Here is a 27,344-nt window from a genome sequence, read left to right on the forward strand (position 1 = left end):
TATGCTGCAAAAATCTGCAGTGAATACAGTACCTTAGGATGTGAATATAATAAGGAAAGATCCTTGTAAATGAGGTAAAAATGCACTATGTAGGGGAGGAAGGACAGACTAAAAGGGATTCCAAAGAGAAGGATCCTACAGTGTAGCAGTATTCATAACCCAAGGATCTGTCAGTTGTCAGGGGCAATAGGAATGAGGAGACAATAGTAAGGTCATAGAGTAATAGAATCAGAATGGAAACAGGCCCACTGGCCTCCTGTGCCTGTACTAACTATTTCACCTCAACATCAGTTTCATTTCTCCTTATTCGGTCCATACTCTTCTATGCCTTGAGGATGGAAATATTGGTATTGTAATATATGGATACCCAGGGTGACGGTGGGCTGAATGTAGAATACTGGGGAAAGGTCAAGGGGAGCTATTGAGTGGAATGGATAGAAGAGGGGGGTGATCAGTGCAAGGATGAAATAAAAGTAGCAAGGGGTGGTCAGAAGGAGGAAAATATACAAGTGATCACGGCAGAGTAGTCTGCTGAAGGCAAATAATGACAAGGCGTGGCAGGAGAAGATTTTACAATATGTAGTCTTTACTGGTCATGTCTACATGGAGTGCATGCAAGAGAGCTGTATATTTGTAAGAGAGTGCAAGCAATGACCTGTCCTAACCAATTCAATGGTTTGCAAATTGTGCACAGAAGTATCAGCCTCATACTTGGGTGGTTATACTAAACTGATCAGCAGTCTCCTTCCTGACTGCCTAAATATACACTGTTGCCAAACAATGGCCTACAATCACACACAGAGCCATCCACTCTTGACTGACTTCCTAAAACTCATATACATAACCAATGTCCACTAACACTTATTTCACAACAAGATTATGTGAATGGAAATAAGTCATGAGTGGACTATCCACTCATTCTCCATCCAAGAATGAACCTGTCCTCTTACCAGTCTTCCCACCTTAATGATATAGAGAGTAGAAACTCCATTCAGATCTCATTTTTCAAGCTGTCTGACATGAACAATGATTCATCTTATGAATTCTTGCTAAAAACAATACCAATTCAATCAGCCCATTCAACAATGAGAGGGCAGTAGAGTCTACTGGAGTGCAAGGGTAGGTGTTGGGTAGCTAACCAGAATGTATTTTATACGTAAGATTTATATTAAAAGAATTTGCCTCTAACTGGCACCTTCTACTTAGTCTACTTCACAATGGAGGACATCTGCCGTATACCGGACATTCAAGAGTGTCAGGGGAGTGAAGTTTATGCAGTGAAAATTACGAATGAGAAAGTGCTCAGGAAACTTAATGGTCTGAGGGTGGATAAATCTCCTGGACCTGATGGAATGCACCCTCGGGTTCTGAAGGAAGAGGCTGGAGAGATTGCAGAGGCATTAACGATGATCTTTCAAGAATTGATAGATTCTGGCATTGTACTGGATGACTGGAAAATTGCAAATGTTACTCTGCTATTTAAGAAGGGTGGGAGGCAGCAGAAAGGAGATTATAGACCTGTTAGCCTGACATCAGTGGTTGGAAAGTTGTTGGAATCGATTGTTAGGGATGAGATTACGGAGTACCTGGAGGCACATGACAAGATAGGCCAAAGCCAGCATGGTTTCCTGAAAGGAAAATCCTGCCTGACAAACCAACTGCAATTCTTTGAGGAAATTACAAGGAGGGTAGACAAAGGAGATGCAGTAGATGTGGTGTACTTGGATTTTCAGAAGACCTTCGACAAGGTGCTGCACATGAGGCTGCTTAGCAAGATAAGAGCCCATGGAGTTACAGGGAAGTTACTATCATGGGCAGAGCATTGGCTGGTCAGCAGAAAACGGAGAGTGGGAATAAAGGGATCCTATTCTGGCTGGCTGCCGGTTACCAGTGGAGTTCCATAGGGATCGGTGTTGGGACTGCTGCTTTTTATGATGTATGTCAATAATTTGGACTATGATATTAATGGACTTGTGGCTAAATTTGCTGATGATACAAAGATAGATGGAGGAACAGGTAGTGTTGAGGAAACAGAGAAGCTGCAGAGAGACTTAGATAGTTTAGGGGAATGGTAAAAGAAGAGGCAAATGAACTACAATGTTGGAATGTGTATGGTCATGCACTTTGGTGGAAGAAATAAAAGGGCAGACTATTATTTAGATGGGGAGAGAATTCAAAATGCAGAGATACAAAGGGACTTTGGAGTCCTTGTGCGAGATACCCTAAAGGTTAACCTCCAGGTTGAGTTGGTGGGGAAGAAGGCGAATGCAATGTTTGCATTCATTTCTAGAGGTATAGAATATAAGAGCAGGGATGTGATGTTGAGGCTCTATAAGGCACTCATGAGACCACACTGGAGTACTGTGTGCAGTTTTGTGCTCCTTATTTTAGAAAGGATATACTGACATTGGAGAGGGTTCAGAGAAGATTCACAATAATGATTCCAGGATTGAAAGGGTTACCGTATGAGGAATGTCTGGCAGCTCTTGGGCTGTATTCCCTGGACTTCAGGAGAATGAGGGGGGATCTCATAGAAACATTCCAAATGTTAAAAGGCCTGAACAGATTAGATATGGCAAAGTTATTTCCCATGGTAGGGGATTCTAGGACAAGAGGGCACGACTTCAGGATTGAAGGACATCCATTTAGAACTGAGATGCGGAGAAATTACTTTAGTCAGAGGGTGGTAAATCTGTGGAATTTGTTGCCCCGAGCGGCTGTGGAGGCCAAGTCATTGGGTGCATTTAAGGCAGAGATAGATAGGTTCTTGATTAGCCAGGGCATCAAAGGGTATGGAGAGAAGGCAGGGGAGTGGGGATGACTGGAGGAATTGGATCAGCCCATGATTGAATGGTAGAGCATACATGATGGGCCAAATGGCCTACCTCTGCTCCTATATCTTATGGTCTAACAGCATCATTGATGCATCCTGAGAGGATAGATTTGAGATTAATCTCCATTAGCCTAGTTCAATTCCACAGTCAACATCCTATTCATTTTTGCACGTGGTTCTAATTTTAGACTGGCACCAAAGAACTCTGAATGATTTGGCCAACTTAATTTCAGGTGAAGTATATTTTTGCATTCTTGGAACACAAAATTTTGGTTTCAAAATATGATGTCTGTTACTTTGTACATACAAAAATAAGCATGTTTTAATTTCTAAATCAGTGAATATTTTAACAATCTAAACTAAATTTGCTGTTCAGTTCTAGGAGGTGCATTAGACAAAGAATTACCTGTTGGTTTTGAATGATTTGCTTGTTTATCATGGCTTTTTCACTGTTATTATTGAGTTGCATTTCAGCTGTTGTTGGTAGAGACATAATAAATTATGGCAGAGAACTTGGATTCCAAAAGTAGCTTGAATTGATTCCTCAACTAGAGCAGATTTCTGAGGTGAAAGAATACCAGTAGAATACAATGTTTAGTCCTTCAAACTCATGGTTTGGAGACAAAGTTAATGGTGGACTTTAGGAGGGCAGTTCTTGATTACTAAGTATTACTATTATAGAATGGAAGGTAATTCAATTTTTCTTCCTCAAGGCCATTCTGAAGGATCTAGCCAAGTTAAAAACTAAATTTATACGACTTGTCTGGCCAGTCTAATATGTCACTTTTCATGTTTTTCCTTTGTTTGTAAGCAATTGAACAAGAGAGATCCTGTCAAGAATTATGCTTCAGTTAGAGCTGGACAAAACTTGGAGGCACATGATAAAATAAGCCAAAGTCAGCATGGTTTCCTTAAAGGGAAATCTTGCCTGACAAATCTGTTGGAATTTTTTGAGGAAGTGACAGGGAGTTCACAAGCAGGATTCCCTAAAAGGTTAATTTACAGGACGAGTTGGTGGTAAGGAAGGTAAATGAAATTTTAGCATCCATTTCAAGAGGACTGGGATATAAAAGCAAGGATGTGATTCTGAGGGTTTAATGCCATTGGTCAGACTGTACTTGGAGTATTTTGAACAGTATTAGGACCCTTATCTAAGAAGGGAAGTACTGGCATTGGAGAGGGTCCAGAGGAAGTTCATGAGAATTAGCCCAGGAGTTAAAGAGTTAACATATGAGGAGTGTTTCACAGCTCTGGGCTTATAGTTGCTGTAGTTTAGAAGACTGAGGGGGATCTCATTGAAACCCATCAAATATTGAAATATCTGGACAGTGGGCATGTGGAGAGGATGTTTCTTATAGCTAGGGGGTCTAGGAGCAGAGAGCTTGGCTTCAGAATACAAGGACATCCCTTAGGAATAGAGATGAGGAAAAATTTCATTAGCTAGAATGTAGTGAATCTGTGGAATTGATTGCCACAGATGCCTGCACAGGCTAAGTCACCGCATATACTTAAAGTGGAGTTTGATGGTTTTTTTTATTAGTAAAGGTGTCATGGATAATGCAGGAGAATGGTGTTGAAAGGGATAATAAATCAGCCATGATGGAACGGTGAGCAGATTCGAAGGGCTGAACAGCCTAATTCTGCCCCTATGTCTTTTGGTCGTATGGTCTAATTCATATTAAAGTTTGTTAATGTATAAAATGTTGGACGTAACTATTTCCTGATTCTAAAGGTTATCAAGCAAATGTTTCCAGTACAGAAGTGGAGGAATATTATTAGTTAAGTCATGTTTCGAGTAACATATTGATGATAATCATGAAAAACATATATCATCTGAGAATTGGTGCTGCAGAACATCATAATTTTGTTAATCTGTAATACTTTCTGTTTGATGCAGCAACAGCAAACATCTTTTTCTCTTCATCCATCTTATGAGTTGAATACTTCAGAGTGAAGCCTTATCTCAGAAATGTATTGTCGGAGCTTCCACTTTTTTTTGCTTGACCACAGTACACTATACAACTGGGTGAGTACAATCTGGTGTGATCTGAAAATCTGTAATTATACTTGTCTCAATATGCATGGGTTGCTTCTAACTACTTTTGTGACATCATTACAGGAAATGTTACTTCTGTTAGTGGAAATATGTATGATATATGATGAAATATGTATGAAATATGTATAATGTGTGGCATTAATTGAAGATGATATCCTGCTAAAGCTGCTTGGTTACAATGTTAAGATTTTTGCAATGGTTAAAACTGCTTTGGATTTATCTCCATACCAACACAGGCTTAACTGTTGTTGATGAGATACTGCCTGGTAAAATCTTGCTATGAAATCTGAACAGACATTAATACAGCCAAAAAAGCAAATCAAATGTCATATATGTGTGATTTGGGGCCAATAAAAATTACTTCCAAGTAAATTATCAACCTTCCATTTTCAAGTTGTCACGTTTTAGACAGAAGTGACCTTGAGTTTCCCACTTGCAATTTCTGAAGTATTTTGGCATATTGCTGTAGTACCTAAACCCTTAGTATTCTGAAATGATATAAACCTATGGACTGTGTTTTGCTTTGTGTCAATAATTCATCAGAATGGTAAACTGCTTGTTTATATTATCTTTACTCTACTCTCCATCGGAATGCTACAGACACTGTGTTTTACACAGATTGAGTTCAAGCAAATACAGCACAGAACACAGGAGGCTTCAGTAAGAGCAGTGTTGTGTAAGTTCCTAATATTGAGAGAAACTTGTCATCCTGGTGCATGAGGGCATTCAAGAATGGTACACAAATTTGCAGAGAACAATTACACAACACTGAAGGGCTATACCGAGTAGCTTTGAACTAGAAGAAATTACATGGGTGTTTAAAAACGCAAACGCGAGGAAATCTGCACATGCTGGAATTTCAAGCAACATACATAAAAATTGCTGGTGAACGCAGCAGGCCAGGCAGCATCGATAGGAAGAGGTACAGTCGACATTTCGGGCCAAGACCCTTCGTCAGGACTAACTGAAAGAAGAGATAGTTTTTTCTATCTCTTCTTTCAGTTAGTCCTGACGAAGGGTCTTGGCCCGAAACGTCGACTGTACCTCTCCTTATAGATGCTGCCTGGCCTGCTGCGTTCACCAGCAATTTTTATGTGTGTTACAAGGGTGTTTCCAAAACTTGAAAATCTGACTTATGGGGAAAGGATGAAAAGGTTAGGATTTTATTCCCTGGAGTGTAGGAGAATGAGGGGAGATTTGATAGAGGTATACAGAATTATGAGGGATATAGATCAGATTAATGCAAGCAAGCTTTTTCACTGAGGTTGGGTGAAATTTGAACTAGAGGTCATAGGCTTAGGTTGAAAGGTGAAATATTCAAGGGGAAGCTGAGGGGGAACTTCTCCACTTAGAGGGTTGTGTAAGTGTGGAATGAGCTACCAGATGAAGTGGTGGATGTGAGTTCAATTTGGATAAATACATGGATAGGAGGGGTATGGAGGGCTATGGTCTAGGTGAGGGTTGATGGAACTAGGCAGAATAACAGTTTGGCATGGACTAGATGGACCGAAGGGCTGGTTCTGCGCTGTAGTGCTCTCTGACTGTAAGGGAGGAGACAAAACTGGGCTCCTGGACAGTACTGCAAAGAGTGAAGGACCAAGGGGTTGGAAGTGTGGTGTAGTGAGGGTGAACTTGCCATAATTTAACACTGAGATGTGGTGGTGGGGGGGGGAGGAGGAGAGTACTGACACCCAGCACTGTTGGGTGTGTCTATATTGGTAGTGGATTTCAGCAGGAAGGAATACAGAAAAAGTTTGTCAATGCTATTGGGGGTCACGTTGTAGTAGGGGCTTCTTGGAGAAGGCACAAGATGAGCGAAAAAGAACAAATACGTGTTACTAGGAGGAAATGGAAACAGGTAAAAAGCAGGAATGGGGGCGAAGGAATGGATGATCAAGACTTATGGATCTGCTCAGGGAAATGGTACACTATCTTAAAAATTTATTTCTTAGTTGTCATTTACACCTTGAAGGAAAGTATATCACATAAGTTTGTCAAAATAGAAATATAGAGGCTTCAACTGGCATTTCACAGGCAGAACAATAGCTTCCAACCTGCCATCATCAATCATCCCAGTATTTACTGAAATATAAACTGTATTCAAAATTGTCATGCTCCTGATATAAACAAAATTCCTTCTTATTCGCAGCCTAGTGCACAGACGCCAGGAGATTACGTGGACTCGACTCCGTTATTAGTCTTCTTCCATGCAGCCCAGGCCTGAGCATTCATTGGATAATAAAAACAGAGGACTCACCTTTGACCCACCAGCAGGGCCCACTGCTCTGCAACATGAAAAAGGATGAATTAGGGAATGTTTTCCTGTAGTATTATTGTGAACAGACAATTGATCTTACAACCATTCATGTATTTGCCTAACTAATGATAAATTGTTGTACGTATGTTGTATACATTCTTTGATATTAGATGGAACCATTGATAGCTGCAGGCATTCCCAAATTTGGCACGATTTAAATAATAAAAGCAACTCCAGATGGCATCAAGGCAGTGACCACTGATCTTGGTTTGATCCTGACCATGGATATCTTTTATACTGGATACCTCCCCTCTGTCTTTCAGTCCAGTTGACCCAGAATGTTGATTGTTCATTTCCCTCCATAGATGCTGCGTGACCCACCGAGTTCCTCCAACTCTATGTGTTTTGCTCCAGATTCCAGCATCTGCAGTCTCTCGTGTCTCCATCTTTGAGACCATCTGAGTGGAGTTTGGTCATTCTCCCACTGACTTCGTGAGGTTCCTTGTATATGAGATCTGATCTTCTCCCACGTCCAGAAAGCTGAAGCCAAAAGGGATGGGAGATGCTGGAAGCCAGATCAAGAAAAAAGTATTGGAAGAACTTCTATCACATCCTGATGAAGGGTCTTGACTCAAAACATTCTCCTCCACAGATGCTGCCTGACCAGCAGAGTTTCTCCTTTATTCTGTGCTTTGCTCCGGATTTCCGGCATTTGCAGAATCCCTTGCATTTGGAAGAACTCACAGAGTCAAGCAACATCTGCACAGGCAAAAGACGCAAGTCAATGTTTTGGGTTCAGACCCTGCATCTGAACAGAGAAGGAGGAAGAAAGATAGCCAGGATATACCATGTGGGATAGAGGCTGAAACGGGAAACAGGTGAGGAGAGGGTAACGGGCAGATGGACTCAGATGGAGTGAGGGGGATAGAAGAAGCGAAAAAAAAAGCGGAAAATAGGTGGATGAGTGAATACATGGGAGGGGAACACTAGGGCTGTAGTTACCTGAAAAGACTACTCACAATATGCTGATAGGTTAATTAGCTAGAATGAATCACCCCTAGTGTAAGCAAGTAGAAAAATAATTAAAAGGGAGCTCATGAGCAAGTAGGGGAGAATAAGTGAAAAGGATACAATGAAAATAATAGGAGGATGGATGAGACTTATGGCTTGTTCTGTTGGAAGCTGGCATGGAACCAATGGGCCATGTGGCCATCATCTACATTGTACTAAGGAAATAATTGTTTCATGTGACTATACTCTACTTAATCAAGAGAAGGGAACATTTCTTTCATCAGTACAATGCCAGCCTCCCAGTCCCACCAAGTGCCAAATATTTTCTCTTGTATATTTGGTCAGTGTGAACTCAATTTCATTGTCTAGCAACACTGAAATACCAAGTAGATTTGTAATCATAGAAACCATAGAAACTACAGCACAGAAACAGGCCTTTTGGCCCTTCTTGGCTGTGCCGAACCATTTTCTGCCTAGTCCCACTGACCTGCACACGGACCATATCCCTTCATACACCTCTCATCCATGTATCTGTCCAATTTATTCTTAAATGTTAAAAAAGAACCCCCATTTACCACCTCGTCTGGCAGCTCATTCCATACTCCCACCACTCTCTGTGTGAAGAAGCCCCCACTAATGTTCCCTTTAAACTTTTACCCCCTTACCCTTAACCTATGTCCTCTGGTTTTTTTTCTCCCCTTGTCTCAGTGGAAAAAGCCTGCTTGCATTCACTCTATCTATACCCATCATAATTTTATATACCTCTATCAAATCTCCCCTCATTCTTCTACGCTCCAGGGAATAAAGTCCTAACCTATTCAATCTTTCTCTGAAACTGAGTTTCTCAAGTCCCGGCAACATCCTTGTAAACCTTCTCTGCACTCTCTCAACCTTACTTATATCCTTCCTGTAATTTGGTGACCAAAACTGAACACAATACTCCAGATTCGGCCTCACCAATGCCTTATACAACCTCAACATAACATTCCAGCTCTTATACTCAATACTTTGATTAATAAAGGCCAAGGTACCAAAAGCTCTCTTTACGACCCTATCTACCTGTGACGCCACTTTTAGGGAATTTTGTATCTGTATTCCCAGATCCCTCTGTTCCACTGCACTCCTCAGTGCCTTACCATTAACCCTGTATGTTCTACCTTGGTTTGTCCTTCCAACATGCAATACCTCACACTTGTCTGTATTAAACTCCATCTGCCATTTTTCAGCCCATTTTTCCAGCTGGTCCAAGTCCCTCTGCAGGCTCTGAAAACCTTCCTCACTGTCTACTACACCTCCAATCTTGGTATCATCAGCAAATTTGCTGATCCAATTTACCACATTATCATCCACATCATTGATATAGATGACAAATAACAATGGACCTAGCACTAATCCCTGTGGCACACCACTAGTCACAGGCCTCCACTCGGAGAAGCAATTCTCTACTACCACTCTTTGGCTTCTTCCATTGAGCCAATGTCTAATCTAATTTACGACCTCTCCATGTATACCTAGCGACTGAATTTTTCTAACTAACCTCCCATTCGGGACCTTGTCAAAGGCCTTACTGAAGTCCATGTAGACAATATCCACTGCCTTCCCTTCATCCACTTTCCTGGTAACCTCCTCAAAAAACTCCAATAGATTGGTCAAACATGACCTACCACGCACAAAGCCATGTTGACTCTCCCTAATAAGCCCCTGTCTATCCAAATGCTTGTAGATTCTGTCTCTTAGTACTCCCTCCAATAACTTACCTACTACCGATGTTAAACTTACTGGCCTATAATTTCCCGGATTACTTTTCGATCCTTTTTTAAACAACAGAACAACATGAGCCACTCTCCAATCCTCCGGCACCTCACCTGTAGACAGTGACATTTTAAATATTTCTGCCAGGGCCCCTGCAATTTCAACACTAGTCACCTTCAAGGTCCGAGGGAATACCCTGTCAGGTCCCGGGGATTTATCCACTTTAATTTTCCTCAAGACAGCAAGCACCTCCTCCTTTTCGATCTGTACAGTTTCCATGATCTCACTACTTGTTTCCCTTAATTCCATAGACTTCATGCCAGTTTCCTTAGTAAATACAGACGCAAAAAACCTGTTTAAGATCTCCCCCATTTCATTTGGTTCCGCACATAGCCGACCACTCTGATCTTCAAGAGGACCAATTTTATCCCTTACAATCCTTTTGCTCTTAATATACCTGTAAAAGCTCTTTGGATTATCCTTCACTTTGATTGCCAAGGCAACCTCATGTCTTCTTTTAGCCCTCCTGATTTCTTTCTTAAGTATTTTCTTGCACTTCTTATACTCCTCAAGCACCTTATTTACTCCCTGTTTCCTATATATGTCATACAACTCCCTCTTCTTCTTTATCAGAGTTGCAATATCCCTTGAGAACCAAGGTTCCTTATTCCTATTCACTTTGCCTTTAATCCTGACAGGAACAAACAAATTCTGCACTCTCAAAATTTCTCCTTTGAAGGCTTCTCACCTACCGATCACATCCTTGCCAGAGAACAACCTGTCCCAATCCACGCTTTTTAGATCCTTTCTCATTTCTTCAAATTTGGCCTTCTTCCAGTTCAGAACCTCAACCCTAGGACCATATCTATCCTTGTCCATGATCAAATTGAAACTAATGGTGTTATGATCACTGGAACCAAAGTGCTCCCCTACACAGAATTCTGTCACTTGTCCTAACTCGTTTCCTAACAGGAGATCCAATATTGCATCCCCTCTAGTTGGTCCCTCTATATATTGATTTAGAAAACTTTCCTGAACACATTTTACAAACTCTAAACCATCTAGACCCCTAACAATATCTGGAAAATTAAAATCCCCTACCACCACAACTTTATGTTTCCTGCAGTTGCCTGCTATCTCTCTGCAGATTTGCTCTTCCAATTCTTGTTGACTATTGGGTGGTCTGTAATACAATCCCACTAATGTGGCCATACCTTTCCTGTTTCTCAGCTCCACAAATAAGGACTCAGTAGACAAGCCCTCTAATCTGTCCGGCCTGAGCACTGCTGTAATATTTTCCCTAACAAGCAATGCTACCCCCCCCCCCCACCTTTCATTCCTCTGCCTCGATCACATCTGAAACATCAGAACTCTGGAATATTAAGCTGCCAGTCCTGTCCCTTCTGTAGCCAAGTTTCACTAATTGCTATAATGTCATAATTCCACGTGTCAATCCATGCCCTCAACTCATCCGCCTTCCCCGCAATACTCCTAGCATTGAAATATATACACCTCAGAAGATTTTTACCACCACTCACAACCTTTCCGTTAGTGGATTTGCTTGAACTTTTAACATCATTTATTTTCACCCCAGCCACACTGTCAGCTCTGGCACTCTGGTTCCCATCCCCCTGCAAATCTAGTTTAAAACCTCCCCAATAGCATTAACAAACCTCCCTGAAAGGATATTGGTCCCCCTGTAGTTCAAGTGTAACCCGTCTCTCTTGTACAGGTCCCAGCTGCCCCAGAAGAGGCCCCAATGATCCTGAAATCTGAAACCCTGCCCCCTACACCAGTTCCTCAGCCACTTGTTCATCCTCCAGAGCATCCTATTCTTATCCTCACTGGCACGTAGCACAGGTAGCGATCCTGAGATTACCACCCTTGAGGTCCTGCTTTTCAACTTCCTACCAAGCTCTCTATACTCACTCTCCAGGACCTCCTCACTCTTCCTTGCTATGTCATTGGTACCGATGTGCACCACGACATCTGGCTGATCACCCTCCCACTTCAGAATGTCATGCAAGTGATCAGAGACATCCTTGACCCTGGCACCCGGGAGGCAACAAACCATCCTGGATTCTCTGTCACGACCACAGAACCTCCTATCTGCACCTCTAACTATCGAGTCCCCTATCACTACCGCTCTCCTCTTTTTCCCCCCCTCCCTTCTGCACTACAGAGCCAGATTCAGTGCGAGAGATCCAGCTACTGCAGCTTGTCCCAGGTAAGTCATCCCCCCCAACAGTATCCAATGCGGTATACTTGTTGTTGAGGGGAATGGCCACAGGGGAACCCTGCTCTGCCTGCCCTTTCCTCTTCCCTCGCCTGACAGTGACCCAATTTCCTGTCCTCTGCTCCTTTGGCGTAACTACCTCCCTGTAGCTACGATCTATAATCTCCTCATTCTCCCGAATGATCCGCAGGTCATCCAGCTCCTGCTCCAGCTCCCTAACCAATGGAATTCAAATGCACTTGAAGCCAACATAAGTAAATCATAAAGAAGTTTTGAAATATAATTAGGATGGGCTATTTTAATATCTTATTCACAATATATAATACCACCCCCATTGTGCAGCAGTTTGAGTAAGGAAAACTCACCATTATGGAAGGTACAATTCTCTACCAAAAAATCTGAGGTACAAAATAAAAATTTGGTCTTGAGGATTTTATGTATCAATTTTTATTCTATTCCCAGTTTGTATTCTCAATGAATGACAATATAGTTATGTCTTTCAGTAAATTGTAATCAGATTGGGTTTCTTGTAACACAACTCCCTCATAATGCGATGGTGCCCTGTATCTGGTTCCCTCATGTACTGCCATTGAGAAACTCCCATCAAAATTGTAGCTGCATTATAATATTTCACTTGTACTATTGTACAAAGCAAACTCAACAGTTTTAATTCAGTATGGAAAATTCCATTTGTAATAAATATCAGAAGATGGGTTAACAAAAAACACTGTTTTACTATAAAGACTAGCTTGATGCAACATAATAGCAAACAGAATGATCACACCCATCATGATTCCTGTGGAAACTATAGGATATGGCCTAATGTCTCCCAGGAGGATATTTTTCAGCTTAATTCTTTTAATAATTTTGTTGATGATAAAGTTGGGTGGTCCATCTTTTGCTATTATTTTTAGATATAGTAACCTTGATCACAATGACATTTTAGATCTGTGCAAACATACATGGATGTATTATTTCCTGTTATTATTCAAATAAAATATCACGTCAGCTTTCAGCCATTGCTCTCCCTAATAGGTAAAGATGGTAATTGCAATATACAGGATGGTACTTCCATTCCTTTTTGGGTCACAGGCGTACCAGGGGTCAACCAAAACTGAGCCCGTAGGTGCATTGATGAAGAGCTCCACACTTGTGTAATTGACAGCAGAGACAAGTTATGGTCTGCAACAGTTTAATCGAGGATCTTTTCTATAATCCATTCAAAAGAAGTTACACTAGCTTAATATTTTATAGACCTCTGACTGGGAATTTATTCAATATAGTGTCAGCTATGGACCATTGAGTCCATACCACTTGATCAGAGATTCATAGATTCAAGCATCCCTTAAATGAGCTACCTTAGCTCCCTCTTAAACTCTACACAGTAGTTAAGCACAAAAATAAAAATAAATTATGGAAAGCACTAAAAGAGAGAAGATGCTAGAATCTAGAACACAAACAGAACTCCTGAGGAACTTAGTGGGAACTTAGTGTGAATGCTAAAGGAGTACATTGACATTTTGGGTTAACACCTTGCATCCGGTCTGAGAGAGAAGAGGAAAGATTGCCAGTACGTAACTGTATGCGTGTGTGTGTGTGTGTGTCCGTGGAGGTGGGGGGGGGGGAGGCGTCGATGGTGTTTAACTAGAGGCTGGTGGGTGATAGGTGGAACTGGATGGGGAGGAGATGATGGTTAGATGGAACTGGGTGGGAGTGCCCAGAGAGTATAGGAAGCATGAAAAAAGAGATAAAATGAAACAGGTTATTGTGCATTGGAGGGGAACACTGCGTGTATGGGTAACCTGATCTTTGGATATAAGCTAGTCAAGTGGAATACAAAATGTTGTTCTGCTAATTTATGTTTGACCTCTCTGTAGCAGTGGAAAAGATTGCAGACGGACAGGCTGGTATGGGAGTGGGAAAGTGGGTTAAACTGATATGCAACCTAAAGCTGAAGATGACCATTAGATCTGATAATCTCATCCTGGTACTTCATTTGGTAATTGACGCCTGCACTGTTGTAACAAAGCCATGGCAGGAAAAAGAGTTTCTACTTATAGTCCGGCCAGATGGCAAGGGCTGATGTTCCTAGTCTTCAAGAAAGATACTAATTAAGAGGCATGAGATCTTCCTCAGGCATGATGATGAATTAAGAGGCTAAGTCACTCTCTATCAAGCTTATACACTTAATTTAAACCTCTTTATGAATCAGAATTTGCAAAGCATCCATTAACTTTTCAATGGGGGAAGAAAGCATGAAAAAAATACAGAAATATAGATAAAAATATTCATTACTTGGTCACTTCAGGCCGATGGGGCACATCAGCCGTGGTTGGCAGTTCATCTAGGAGAAGGAAAGCTTTGATCTCAATCCTCCACTGAACCCCTCATGTTGAAGGCTTCGGGAGTATCACCAAGGAAATCTGGAGCTGGAGTCCCTAAGGCAGTTCTACATCGATTTCAGTGCCGATTGGCATCTCCTGAGACGCAGCTGGTACCAAACTGTATCAATCTCTGCCGTTCAGTTGAGAAAAAGGACCGCAAAGGTAGTAATCTCGGGATTACTGCCTGTGCCACGCGACAGTGAGAGTAGGAATGCGATGAGGTGGAGGATAACTGCGTGGCTGAGGGATTGGAGCAGGGGGCAGGGATTCAAGTTTTTGGATCATTGGGACCTCTATTGGTGCAGGCGTGACCTGTACAAAAAGGACGGGTTACACTTAAATCCTAGGGGGACCAATATCCTGGCAGGGAGATTAGCGCGGGCTACTGAGGTGACTTTAAACTAGAATGGTTGGGGGGTGGGAATCAAATTAAAGAGGCTAGGTGTGAGGAGGTTAGTTCACAACAGAGGGATGGGAACCAGTGCAGAGAGACAGAGGGGTGTAAAGTGAGCGTAGAAGCAAAAAGTACAAAGGGGAAAAGTAAAAGTGGCAGGCCGACAAATCCAGGGCAAGCATTAAAAAGGGCTAAGAGAGTTGTAAAAGAACGCCTGAAGGCTTTATGTGTCAATGCAAGGAGCATTCGTAATAAGGTGGATGAATTGAAAGTGCAGATTGTTATTAATAATTATGATATAGTTGGGATCACAGAGACATGGCTCCAGGGTGACCAGGGATGGGAGCTCAACATTCAGGGATATTCAATATTCAGGAGGGATAGACATGAAGGAAGGGGAGCTGGGGTGGCGTTGCTGGTTAAAAAAGAGATTAACGCAATAGAAAGGAAGGACATAAGCCGGGAAGATGTGGAATCGATATGGGTAGAGCTGCGTAACACTAAGGGGCAGAAGACGCTGGTGGGAGTTGTGTACAGGCCACCTAACAGTAGTAGTGAGGTCGGAGATGGTATTAAACAGGAAATTAGAAATGTGTGCAATAAAGGAACAGCAGTTATAATGGGTGACTTGAATCTACATGTAGACTGGGTGAACCAAATTGGTAAAGGTGCTGAGGAAGAGGATTTCTTGGAATGTATGCGGGATGGTTTTTTGAACCAACATGTCGAGGAACCGACTAGAGAGCAGGCTATTCTGGACTGGGTTTTGAGCAATGAGGAAGGGTTAATTAGCGATCTTGTCGTGAGAGGCCCCTTGGGTAAGAGTGACCATAATATGGTGGAATTCTTCATTAACATGGAGAGTGACATAGTTAATTCAGAAACAAAGGTTCTGAACTTAAAGAGGGGTAACTTTGAAAGTATGAGTCGTGAATTAGCTAAGATAGACTGGCAAATGACACTTAAAGGATTGACGGTGGATATGCAATGGCAGGCATTTAAAGGTTGCATGGATGAACTACAACAATTGTTCATCCCAGTTTGGCAAAAGAATAAATCAAGGAAGGTAGTGCACCCGTGGCTGACAAGAGAAATTAGGGATAGTATCAATTCCAAAGAAGTAGCATACAAATTAGCCAGAGAAAGTGGCTCACCTGAGGACTGGGAGAAATTCAGAGTTCAGCAGAGGAGGACAAAGGGCTTAATTAGGAAGGGGAAAAAAGATTATGAGAGAAAACTGGCAGAGAACATAAAAACGGACTGTAAAAGCTTTTATAGATATGTAAAAAGGAAAAGACTGATAAAGACAAATGTAGGTCCCCTGCAGACAGAAACAGGTGAATTGATTATGGGGAGCAAGGACATGGCAGACCAATTGAATAATTACTTTGGTTCTGTCTTCACTAAGGAGGACATAAATAATCTTCCAGAAATAGTAAGGGACAGAGGGTCCAGTGAGATGGAGGAACTGAGTGAAATACATGTTAGTAGGGAAGTGGTGTTAGGTAAATTGAAGGGATTGAAGGCAGATAAATCCCCAGGCCCAGATGGTCTGCATCCCAGAGTGCTTAAGGAAGTAGCCCAAGAAATAGTGGATGCATTAGTGATAATTTTTCAAAACTCGTTAGATTCTGGACTAGTTCCTGAGGATTGGAGGGTGGCTAATGTAACCCCACTTTTTAAAAAAGGAGGGAGAGAGAAACCGGGGAATTATAGGCCGGTTAGCCTTACGTCGGTGGTGGGGATACTGCTGGAGTCAGTTATCAAGGATGTGATAACAGCACATTTGGAAAGCGGTGAAATGATCGGACAAAGTCAGCATGGATTTGTGAAAGGAAAATCATGTCTGACGAATCTCATAGAATTTTTTGAGGATGTAACTAGTAGAGTGGATAGGGGAGAACCAGTGGATGTGGTATATTTGGATTTTCAAAAGGCTTTTGACAAGGTCCCACACAGGAGATTAGTGTGCAAACTTAAAGCACACGGTATTGGGGGTAAGGTATTGGTGTGGGTGGAGAATTGGTTAGCAGACAGGAAGCAAAGAGTGGGAATAAACGGGACCTTTTCAGAATGGCAGGCGGTGACTAGTGGGGTACCGCAAGGCTCAGTGCTGGGACCCCAGTTGTTTACAATATATATTAATGACTTGGATGAGGGAATTAAATGCAGCATCTCCAAGTTTGCGGATGACACGAAGCTGGGTGGCAGTGTTAGCAGTGAGGAGGATGCTAAGAGGATGCAGGGTGACTTGGATAGGTTGGGTGAGTGGGCAAACTCATGGCAGATGCAATTTAATGTGGATAAATGTGAAGTTATCCACTTTGGTGGCAAAAATAGGAAAACAGATTATTATCTGAATGGTGGCCGATTAGGAAAAGGGGAGGTGCAACGAGACCTGGGTGTCATTATACACCAGTCATTGAAAGTGGGCATGCAGGTACAGCAGGCGGTGAAAAAGGCGAACGGTATGCTGGCATTTATAGTGAGAGGATTCGAGTACAGGAGCAGGGAGGTACTACTGCAGTTGTACAAGGCCTTGGTGAGACCACACCTGGAGTATTGTGTGCTGTTTTGGTCCCCTAATCTGAGGAAAGACATCTTTGCCATAGAGGGAGTACAAAGAAGGTTTACCAGATTGATTCCTGGGATGGCAGGTCTTTCATATGAAGAAAGACTGGATGAACTGGGCTTGTACTCGTTGGAATTTAGAAGATTGAGGGGGGATCTGATTGAAACATATAAGATCCTAAAGGGATTGGACAGGCTAGATGCGGGAAGATTGTTCCCGATGTTGGGGAGGTCCAGAACGAGGGGTCACAGTTTGAGGATAGAGGGGAAGCCTTTTAGGACCGAGATTAGGAAAAACTTCTTCACACAGAGAGTGGTGAATCTGTGGAATTCCCTGCCACAGCAAACTGTTGAGGCCGGTTCATTGGCTGTGTTTAAGAGGAAGTTAGATATGGCCCTTGTGGCTACAGGGGTCAGGGGGTATGGAGGGAAGGCTGGGTTCTGAGTTGGATGATCAGCCATGATCATAATAAATGGCGGTGCAGGCTCGAAGGGCCGAATGGCCTACTCCTGCACCTATTTTCTATGTTTCTATGTTTCTATGTTCTTTTGAGTTCTTCAGATGCATGGAGAAAGGGAGTTGCTACATGGGCAACGACTTGTTGTCCATATCGTACTGCCCAGGTCTGCATATCTAGACAGCTAGGATACAATATCCATGGTTACCTCTGACTGGCGGAGGCCCTCTCCTCACTTACAACTTACGGTCTGTTCTTTAAAGTTGACCTTGCTTACTTTAAAATGTTTGGATTTGGGCATATAGGAAATAGCTCATAATGAGCTAACTTTTCCTGGAGACGTGCTGTCATGGTAGTGTATCCACAGCATTAAGTACTTTGACACGTTTGAAGAAAAAAGTAAAAATAATAAATAAATCCAATTCACATTTGCTGATTTAATTTTCTATGTCACTCAGTCATTACTTGTACCAACACAGTAATTATCAGAACTCCATTCCCATTGAAATTAACAGCAATGACATTTTTTTCTGCATTTAATTTGTTTTTACACACTGCTGTGAATATGTAAATGATAATCTGCAGGCATCATGATATATTGCTCCAGAATTGGCATAAGTATTGAAAAGTCAAATCTATTGAATCTAAATGAAGAAACTCACCAAAACCATCAAATATTCTGCACCTATTATAGTTATTACTGAAGCATAGAGCCAGCCCAACATTTCTTGGTAAAGGATGCCTGTATCAGAAATCAATTGCTGTAGCACAGACAACAGTTTAGTAGTTGTCCTCATCTGCCATTCTTTTTATCTCACAAATGTTCCATTTGTTAATTTTTATACATTATTCATGCTCAGCCTCACTAGAAATGTTTGAACCACAAATCAAAATTTTATCTTGAATAATTTGTAAATAATTTGATATCTAAGAGTTTATACACAATGTGACATCTGTAGAATACAGAGTCAAGACCAATTGCTAATTGTCAGCAGATCACAAAAAATCTGGTAACATGCGGTCATCTACAAATGTAGATTACAGGGATCAATTGTTCAATTGTTTAGATTTAAAGCTAAAAAAAATCACATGGACCAATCATGGATTCCAGCACAACTTCATGAAACTCTTACAAGATTAGTGAAAGCTCAATGCATTAGATTAGATTAGTTTAGATTATGAGGACACTCAGTCCTCGTTTATTGTTATTTAGAAATGCATGCATTAAGAAATGATACAATGTTCCTCCAGAGTGATATCACAAAAAAACAGGACTAACCAAAGACTAACACTGACAAGACCACATAATTATAACATATAGTTACAGCAGTGCAAGCAATACCGTAACTTGATAAACAGCAGACCATGGGCACGATAAAAAAAAGTCTCAAAGTTCCAATCGACTCCCAATAGTCCCCAATAGCAGGCGGCAAAAGGGAGAAACTCTCTCTGCCATAAACCTCCAGGCGCCGACAACTGCCAATGCATTGGAAGCACCCGACCACAGCAGACTCTGAGTCTGTCCGAAAACTTCGAGCCTCCGACCAGCCCTCCGACACCGAGCACCGAGCACCATCTCTGCCGAGCGCTTCGACCCTGTCCCGGCCACCGAGCAACAAGCAAAGCCGAGGACTCAGGCCTCTCCTCCGGAGATTCTGGATCACACAGTGGCAGCAGCAGCAAAGAAGGCATTTCAGAAGTTTCTCCAGATGTTCCTCCGTGTTCTCACGTCTGTCTCCATCAAATCAGGATTGTGCACGGCACCCTACTTGACAGTTAACAGATATCATTCACCGGAGTGGCCGCTGCACGCTGCGTCACATCATCATCTTCTCCTCCTCCAGAGGAGAAGTGCACATTAAGACTTTATGGTTAATTTTAAATTCTTGTTTTGGTATTTGTCCTTCCATGATTTTGACCCTCTGTAACCTCATCTGGTCCTAAAACTAGTGAGATCTCTCCTGCTATAGATCCTTTGCCTTGTGTACATCTCTTGTAGATCCCCGTTGACTACTGAGCTTCATGGAACCACAACATTAGATATCCTTGTTAAGCTTCACCTCTTTTTGACCACTGTTTCCTGATTCAAAACACTCTTTACAGTCTAAAACAGATTCCCTAATGTCTTCTTGTGCTGATTCTGTCAGTTTCTGTTCAATGACAATCAAGTGAAATGCCTCGACCCATTTTATTATCATAAGTGTAATGCCCTGATTAAGATTTCTACCCCGTGCTCTGAGGTATTTCATTTTCGCAGTTTTCTGTAAAGGCAGTGTGTCCTGCTGGCAGAGTGTTTTGGTTTTGGCTAAAGATAAGGAGCTATGTTGTTTAACTTAGGAATGTTGTGTCAGACAGGTCAGGATGGTGAGATGAAGAGAAGGTTCTAGACAGAGCTGGGCAGACAGATTTCTGACGGACAGTTGTCGGGTTCATAGTCTTTTGGTGGGAGATGCAGAGGAGAGCAGATCAGTGAAGATGCCTGGAGGATCCTACCCGAAGGGAAGATCTTAATGCAAGGAGTGCTTCGTGGGACAAAGGAGTCCAAGAAGGGAACTTCTCCCTGTGATTGGCAATGAAAATTCAGCACCATGATTAAAACAGTACACCCAATCACTACAGACAAGAATTCCAATATTTATGTGCACATTTAGATTGGTTTAATTGGAATGGCCTTTTTATTAATTTGTTTTTCTTTTCTTTTCCTATTATCTGTTTGATAAAGCTAAAATTAATTAATGTAATTCCTGTGGAATTTTATGCTGGTGTACGATCTGTTATTTCTTGGCGACCGATAACAATGCATGGGCAGTATTTGCACAGCATTCGCTCAAATTGAGGTTCCTTCAATCGGCATTCCCGACCAAACATTCCCTGTTTGGTTGAACCGCACAACATACTGACCCTGGCTGTATGATATTTAGAAAGGTGGCCTGGCCACCACGAGGTTATGTGGCTGTTAGCAGAATTAGCTGATGAGCCAAGCTAGCATACGAGCTCGGGCGGGCGGGGAGGGGGCGGTGGTTACATAAGAACTATATTGTAATTGCAAGTTCTTCTTGATATTGGTGACACAAAGTTGAATGTCACAGTTGTATATGGGAATAGGAAATTACAAAAAAGGAGAGAGGTTTATTCTATTTATCTAGGAAGAGGGTAGGTTTGAACAATATCTAATTGGCCCAGTGTGGCCGGATCCTAGGACATACAAATCCTGTAATCTTGGTCTGACCAGACAGTAAATACAGGTTTCCATGAGAACTGCAGCCAGTTAAGGGGAAGGACCCGGACATGGTGAGGTTTTCAATAAGACAATAATGGGAAGTCATAGTCATACTTTATTGATCCCGGGGGAAATTGGTTTTCGTTACAGTTACCCCATAAATAATAAATAGTAATAAAACCATAAATAGTTAAATAATAGTATGTAAATTATGCCAGGAAATAAGTCCAGGACCAGCCTATTGACCCAGGATGTCTGACCCTCCAAGGGAGGAGTTGTAAAGTTTGATGGCCACAGGCAGGAATGACTTCCTATGATGCTCTGTGTTGCATCTCGGTGGAATGAGTCTCTGGCTGAATGTACTCCTGTGCCCACCCAGTACATTATGTAGTGGATGGGAGACATTGTCTAAGATGGCATGCAACTTGGACAGCATCCTCTTTTCAGACACCACCGTCAGAGAGTCCAGTTCCATCCCCACAACATCATTGGCCTCACGAATGATTTTGTTGATTCTGTTGGTGTCTGCTACCCTCAGCCTGCTGTCCCAACACACAACAGCAAACATGATAGCACTGGCCACCACAGACTCGTAGAACATCCTCAGCATCATCCGGCAGATGTTAAAGGACCTCAGTCTCCTCAGGAAATAGAGACGGCTCTGACCCTTCTTGTAGACAGTCTCAGTGTTCTTTGACCAGTCCAGTTTATTGTCAATTCATATCTCCAGGCATTTGTAATCCTCCACCATGTCCACACTGACCCCCTGGATAGAAACAGGGGTCACCGGTACCTTAGCTCTCTTCAGGTCTACCACCAGCTCCTTAGTCTTTTTCACATTAAGCTGCAGATAATTCTGCTCACACCATGTGACAAAGTTTCCTACCGTAGCCCTGTACTCAGCCTCATCTCCCTTGCTGATGCATCCAACTATGGCAGAGTCATCTGAAAACTTCTGAAGATGACAAGACTCTGTGCAGTAGTTGAAATCCGAGGTGTAAATGGTGAAGGGAAAGGGAGAGAAGACAGTCCCCTGTGGAGCCCCAGTGCTGCTGATCACTTTGTCGGACACACAGTTTTGCAAGCACACGTACTGTGGTCTGTGGAAGGAGGGGAGCAAAGGGCAGGCCTGATGGATCCATTGGCTCATTGGCATGACTTGGGTGAAATATTCTAGTACTTCTTCCATAATTACTTCCTCCAACAGAATTTCTAAAGCCTGGCCCTTTCTAATCATTCTGATTCTTCTGATGTGACTCTGCTCCAGGCCTCTCAGTTACATGGGATTTCCTTGGGTTTAAGCTAATATCACACTACAACATCATGGCAACAGTGATAATATGAACAGCAGCTTCTGAATATTAAGTAAAACCTTTGCCATCTTCTAGTAAGAACATCAATGTCTTAGTTTGTCATCATATAATTTAGAGTAGCTGGTATTTTGTTGGTATTGAGTCTGAGGTTATAGTTCACATTTTCACTATTATTTACTCACAGAAAGTGGATGTCACAGGCAATACTGCAAAATTGTTCATCTCTAGCTACCTCTGAGGCTACCCCTAAGAAGTAGGCAATTGGGGGATCTGATATTCTGATGAAGGGCCTCGGCCCAAAACATCGACTGCTTACTCTTTTCCATAGATGTTGCCTGGCCTGCTGAGTTCCTTCAGCATACTGTGTGTGTCGCTTCGATTTCCAACATCTGCAGATTTTCTCTTGTTTGTGTTTGGTGGGTCTGCATCACTTTCAGAGCAAACCAGGTAAACAGAATAAATTTTCTTTCCTGAAGGACATCAGTGAACCAGGTGAGGTTTTACAGCAGTCTGGTGATTTTATTGTTAGCTACTAAGAGTAACATTTTAATTAGCGATACATTTGAACTTAATTTTGTGGTAAATTTCAGACCCTTGATTTTAACTTCCCCAGCTGCTTCAGTGGAATTCATATCAGAAGATCAATGGTCCAGCGCTCTCAATGATAGTTCACCATCTGGAACACTAGGCTATTGTTCCATTGGTTTTTGGGGTTCTGATTCACCACTATACATTTTCTATTTAAAATACAGGAACATAGAGGGCAAGTAACAGCAGTGAAATTACTGCAGATGTTTTAGTTCCTGTGATTGATTTATGTGGAAAACCTGGATTGTTTTGTTCAACTATTGGCAAAGAACACTAGTTAAATATCAGAATGAATGTACATTGTAGTTCCATGCTAAGGCTATAAACTTTTTACAACACTATAATATCATGTGAGGTGAGAGTGATTGTCCTTCATGGCAAGGTTGCATTTGACTGAGGAAATGTCACAAAATTAAAGCCAATGGGACTTTCCAATGTCTCATAGAGAGAGAAAAGGAAATGGCTAACAGGAAAAGATCTGTAGATGCTGGAAATCTGAACAACACACACAAAATGCTGGAGGAACTCAGCAGGCCAGGCAGCATCTATGGATAAGAGTACAGTCAATGTTTTGAGCCAAGACACTTCAGCAGGACTGATTCCTAGAAGTCAATCAATTCAACTTAGTACATAATTTTAGAAATTGCTAAGGGCAGTACCTGGATCTGACTATTTTCAATTGCTTTACCTTCTGTCATAAGGTCAAAAGTGGGAATCCGTGCTTGTGATAGATTGGTGTTCAAATCTATTTTGCTGTTCTTAAGATAAATATAACAAACCATGCCTGCATTCAGTATAAATAGACCATCTTGCAGAAGCAGTGCCTAATTGTTCAATACCATTGCCTTCTCCAAGACCCTGACCATCAACGTTCTGTAAATCACTGCTGGGCATAAGTTTATCCGGGCCATAGTATTGTATCTACAGAGGCTGCATACTCTGCATTTGGAGACTTACCACTTGACCCCTTAGTACTTTCTACCATGCACGGTGCAATAGCTGGCGTAAATATCCTTCATTTGCATAGGTGAGTGCAGCACCGAAGAAGCTCAGCAGAACAGAGCAGTTCTGATGAAGGGCATCAGCCCAAACACGTCGACCGTTTGTTCCCCTCTATAGATGCTTCCTGACTTGCTGAGTTCATCCAGCATTTTGTGTGTGTTGCTCAAGATTTCAAGTATTTGCAGAATCTCCAGTGTTAACGAAAAGCAGCCATCTTAATGGTACTCAGTCCAGCAAAGTAAATATTCACTTCCTTCACCAGTAAATCACCATAATTACCAAATGCATACAGCAATCAGTCAAGAATTATTTGGCAACACGTCCCAACTCATAACCTCCCCTAAACAGAAGAACAAGCTCTTAAAGAGTATCATTGCTGGAAAGTTCTCCTCAAAGACATCCACTGGGATATGGAAAAATATCACTGTTCCTTCACTATTACCAGGATTAAAATTTGGACACCCTATCCAGTAACACGGTAGGAATATCTTCACTGGAAAGGACAATAGCAGTTCAAGATCATGGCTTTCCACCACTTTTTCAAGGATACTTAGAGATTAATCCTGGCCTTGTTAGTGACACCAAAACCCCACAAAAAAGTAAATCTATGGACTCTACCAATAAGTGTTAGTTTACTGAGTATTTGCTCTACACAGGTATGCATAATGGAGGAGTTAATGTATTATATTTAAAATATTTTACCAATTTTCCAGACAGGAATACTACTTTTTTCATTTGTTTTTAGCAAAATAGTTTAAATTCGACACATGGTATGTCATTTCAATTTCCCTAATTAGATGTAATGGATGAATACCAAGGGAGAGTTGTGAGTTATTGCCCAAGAAGTTTTAGTCAGGTGGTAAAGCACAAATGGAGCCACCTCAAAATGTAATAAATTAAGATTCAGTAGGAAACCGACCCATTGTTCATTTTCAATCACCAAGCCATTCCCCGTTGCTGCAATATTTCCTTTGAGCAGAAATACAGGAATGCAGCTATTTTTCAAAGGTTTCACAGTGAATCACAACTTTGATCATGAAGAAACCAGGAAAGCCTTCAGCACAACCTGGACTGCAGTCAGTTTTACATTGACAAGTGGCATGAAATTTCCAATGGGAGAAATCCTGTTCATCTCCCCTAACTTTCATCAGTTTTGCTACAGCTAGGTAGGCACATTGCATTAACTTGGCTTATTTCCTTTAAAATAGTGGCAATCTGATTGAGGTGTTTAAAAACATAAAACAGGTATAGGAGAGCCTTAGAATTTTGGAGCATTGAAAATGGCTGTCCAGTCCAAACAAGAGAAAATCTGCAGATGCTAGAAATCCAAGCAACGCACACAAAATGCTGGAGGAACTCAGCGGGCCAGGGAGCATCTGTGGAAAAGAGTATAGTCAACATTTGGGGCCGAGATCCTTCTGCAGGACTGGAGAAAAAAAATATGAAGAGTCAGAGTTAGAGGGTGGGGTGGGGGTGAGGGAGAGGAAGAGAACTCAAAGTGATAGGTGAAACTGGGAGAGGGGAGGGGTGAAGTAAAGAGTTGGGAAGTTGATTATTGAAAGAGTTACAGGGCTGGAGGAGGGAGAATCTAATAGTAGAGGGCAGAAGGCCATAGAAGAAAGAAAATGGGGAGGAGTACCAGAGAGTGCAGGCAAGGAGATAATGTGAGAGAAGAGAAAGGGAATGGGGAATGGGGAATGGTGAAGTGGGGGGGGGGGGAGGGGTGGCCATTACCAGAAGTTCAAGAAATTGATGTTCATGCCATCAGGTTGGAGGCTACCCAGATGGAATATAAGGTGTTACTCCTCCAACCTGAGTGAGGCCTCATATTCAGTGCAGCTCATTTATGCCATCCAGCAGGGCCCTGCTGTTTTAAGCCCATTCCTACTTCTCAGCCAGTGGTGTTTTGTACCCAAGCCATTCAACTGCTCATTCAGGCACCACTTAAATGCTATCTGCAACCTAGCTTCAGAGAGAGTGATCCTGGTATTCTGTAGGTGAAAAAGTTTCCCTAATTTCCTCTCTAAGTATTTTATCCTAAATCTATGTCATCTTGTTTTATTCACCTGTGATAGAGGGAAAGAATTCTTGCAGTCTACCTTATCTATACTCTTAATAATTTTATATACCTCATTCGTATCCTCTCTTAACTTACACTGCTCCAAGAAAATGGGCTTAGCTTCTCCAATCTCCCCTCATAACTGACCTGCTCCATCCCGAGCAACATCCAACTGAGTCTTATCTCCACCCTCGTTGTGATCACTTTAGCTGAGATCTGACAAAAGTTTCATAAAGTTGGAATATACTGGTATGTTCAATAACCTGACTAATCAAGGCCAATATCTCTTTTGCCTCCAGAGACACTTTATCTATCCGTAATGCTACCTTCAAGGGTATGTAGACTTGTACTCAGAAGTAGCTCTGTTCCTCAATACTCCTGAAGACCATACTATTCATGGTCTATATGCCAGTCTCATGAGTACTCCCAAAATGCATCACCTTACATTGTCAAGATTAATCTCCACTTGCCATTTTACAGACATTTCCACTAACACATTGATACCTCTCTGCAGCCTACAACCGTCTTCAGCACTATCGCAACTCCATCAGCCTTCATGCCTTCTTCAAACTTACTGATTATGATGGAGTGAAGGGATAGGTAAATGGGGGATAGACTAAGAACAATGATTAACTAATGATCAATCACCTTGTGGACGCCTTAGTTTACTGTTTTGGACAGTCAGAAAGAAGCTTTACCCGCAACCAGTAACGTACTAGTCATTATTCTCTAAAGATAGGCAGAGGCTCAAATAAGGAACTATCTGATCATGCAGAAGCATCTCAAGGTATAGCTAAATATGGGAAGTAGAGTGTAAGGGCTAGAATGTTCTGGGGAAAAGGCGAAGGTGTCTGAATGAGGAACTGATGGGCTAGCTTTGGCTTAAAATAATTATAACTAACTAACCAATGATTATTTTACATCTAATTGTATCTTAGCATGTGACTGAAATGATTCTAATATTGTCTAAAAACTTGTAATCATAAGATTTCCTGCTACCTGATCAATGTTATTAATTGTGGAGAATTGTGTAATTTGGGGGCAGTGTCTGGACCGGCTCTTTTGGGAGATCAGTCTGTAACTTCCCCCATAGTATGCTCTGAGTAAAGAATAAAGGTTTGAAAAAGAATTACGTGTGTTAAGTCTATTTGTGGTATAATTGTCTTTGCATCGGTCAATCCAGTACGACAATTATACCTCACATGTTCAC

Source organism: Mobula hypostoma, chromosome 16 (assembly GCF_963921235.1).
Source record: "Mobula hypostoma chromosome 16, sMobHyp1.1, whole genome shotgun sequence".
In the NCBI taxonomy this organism is placed as follows: domain Eukaryota; kingdom Metazoa; phylum Chordata; class Chondrichthyes; order Myliobatiformes; family Myliobatidae; genus Mobula; species Mobula hypostoma.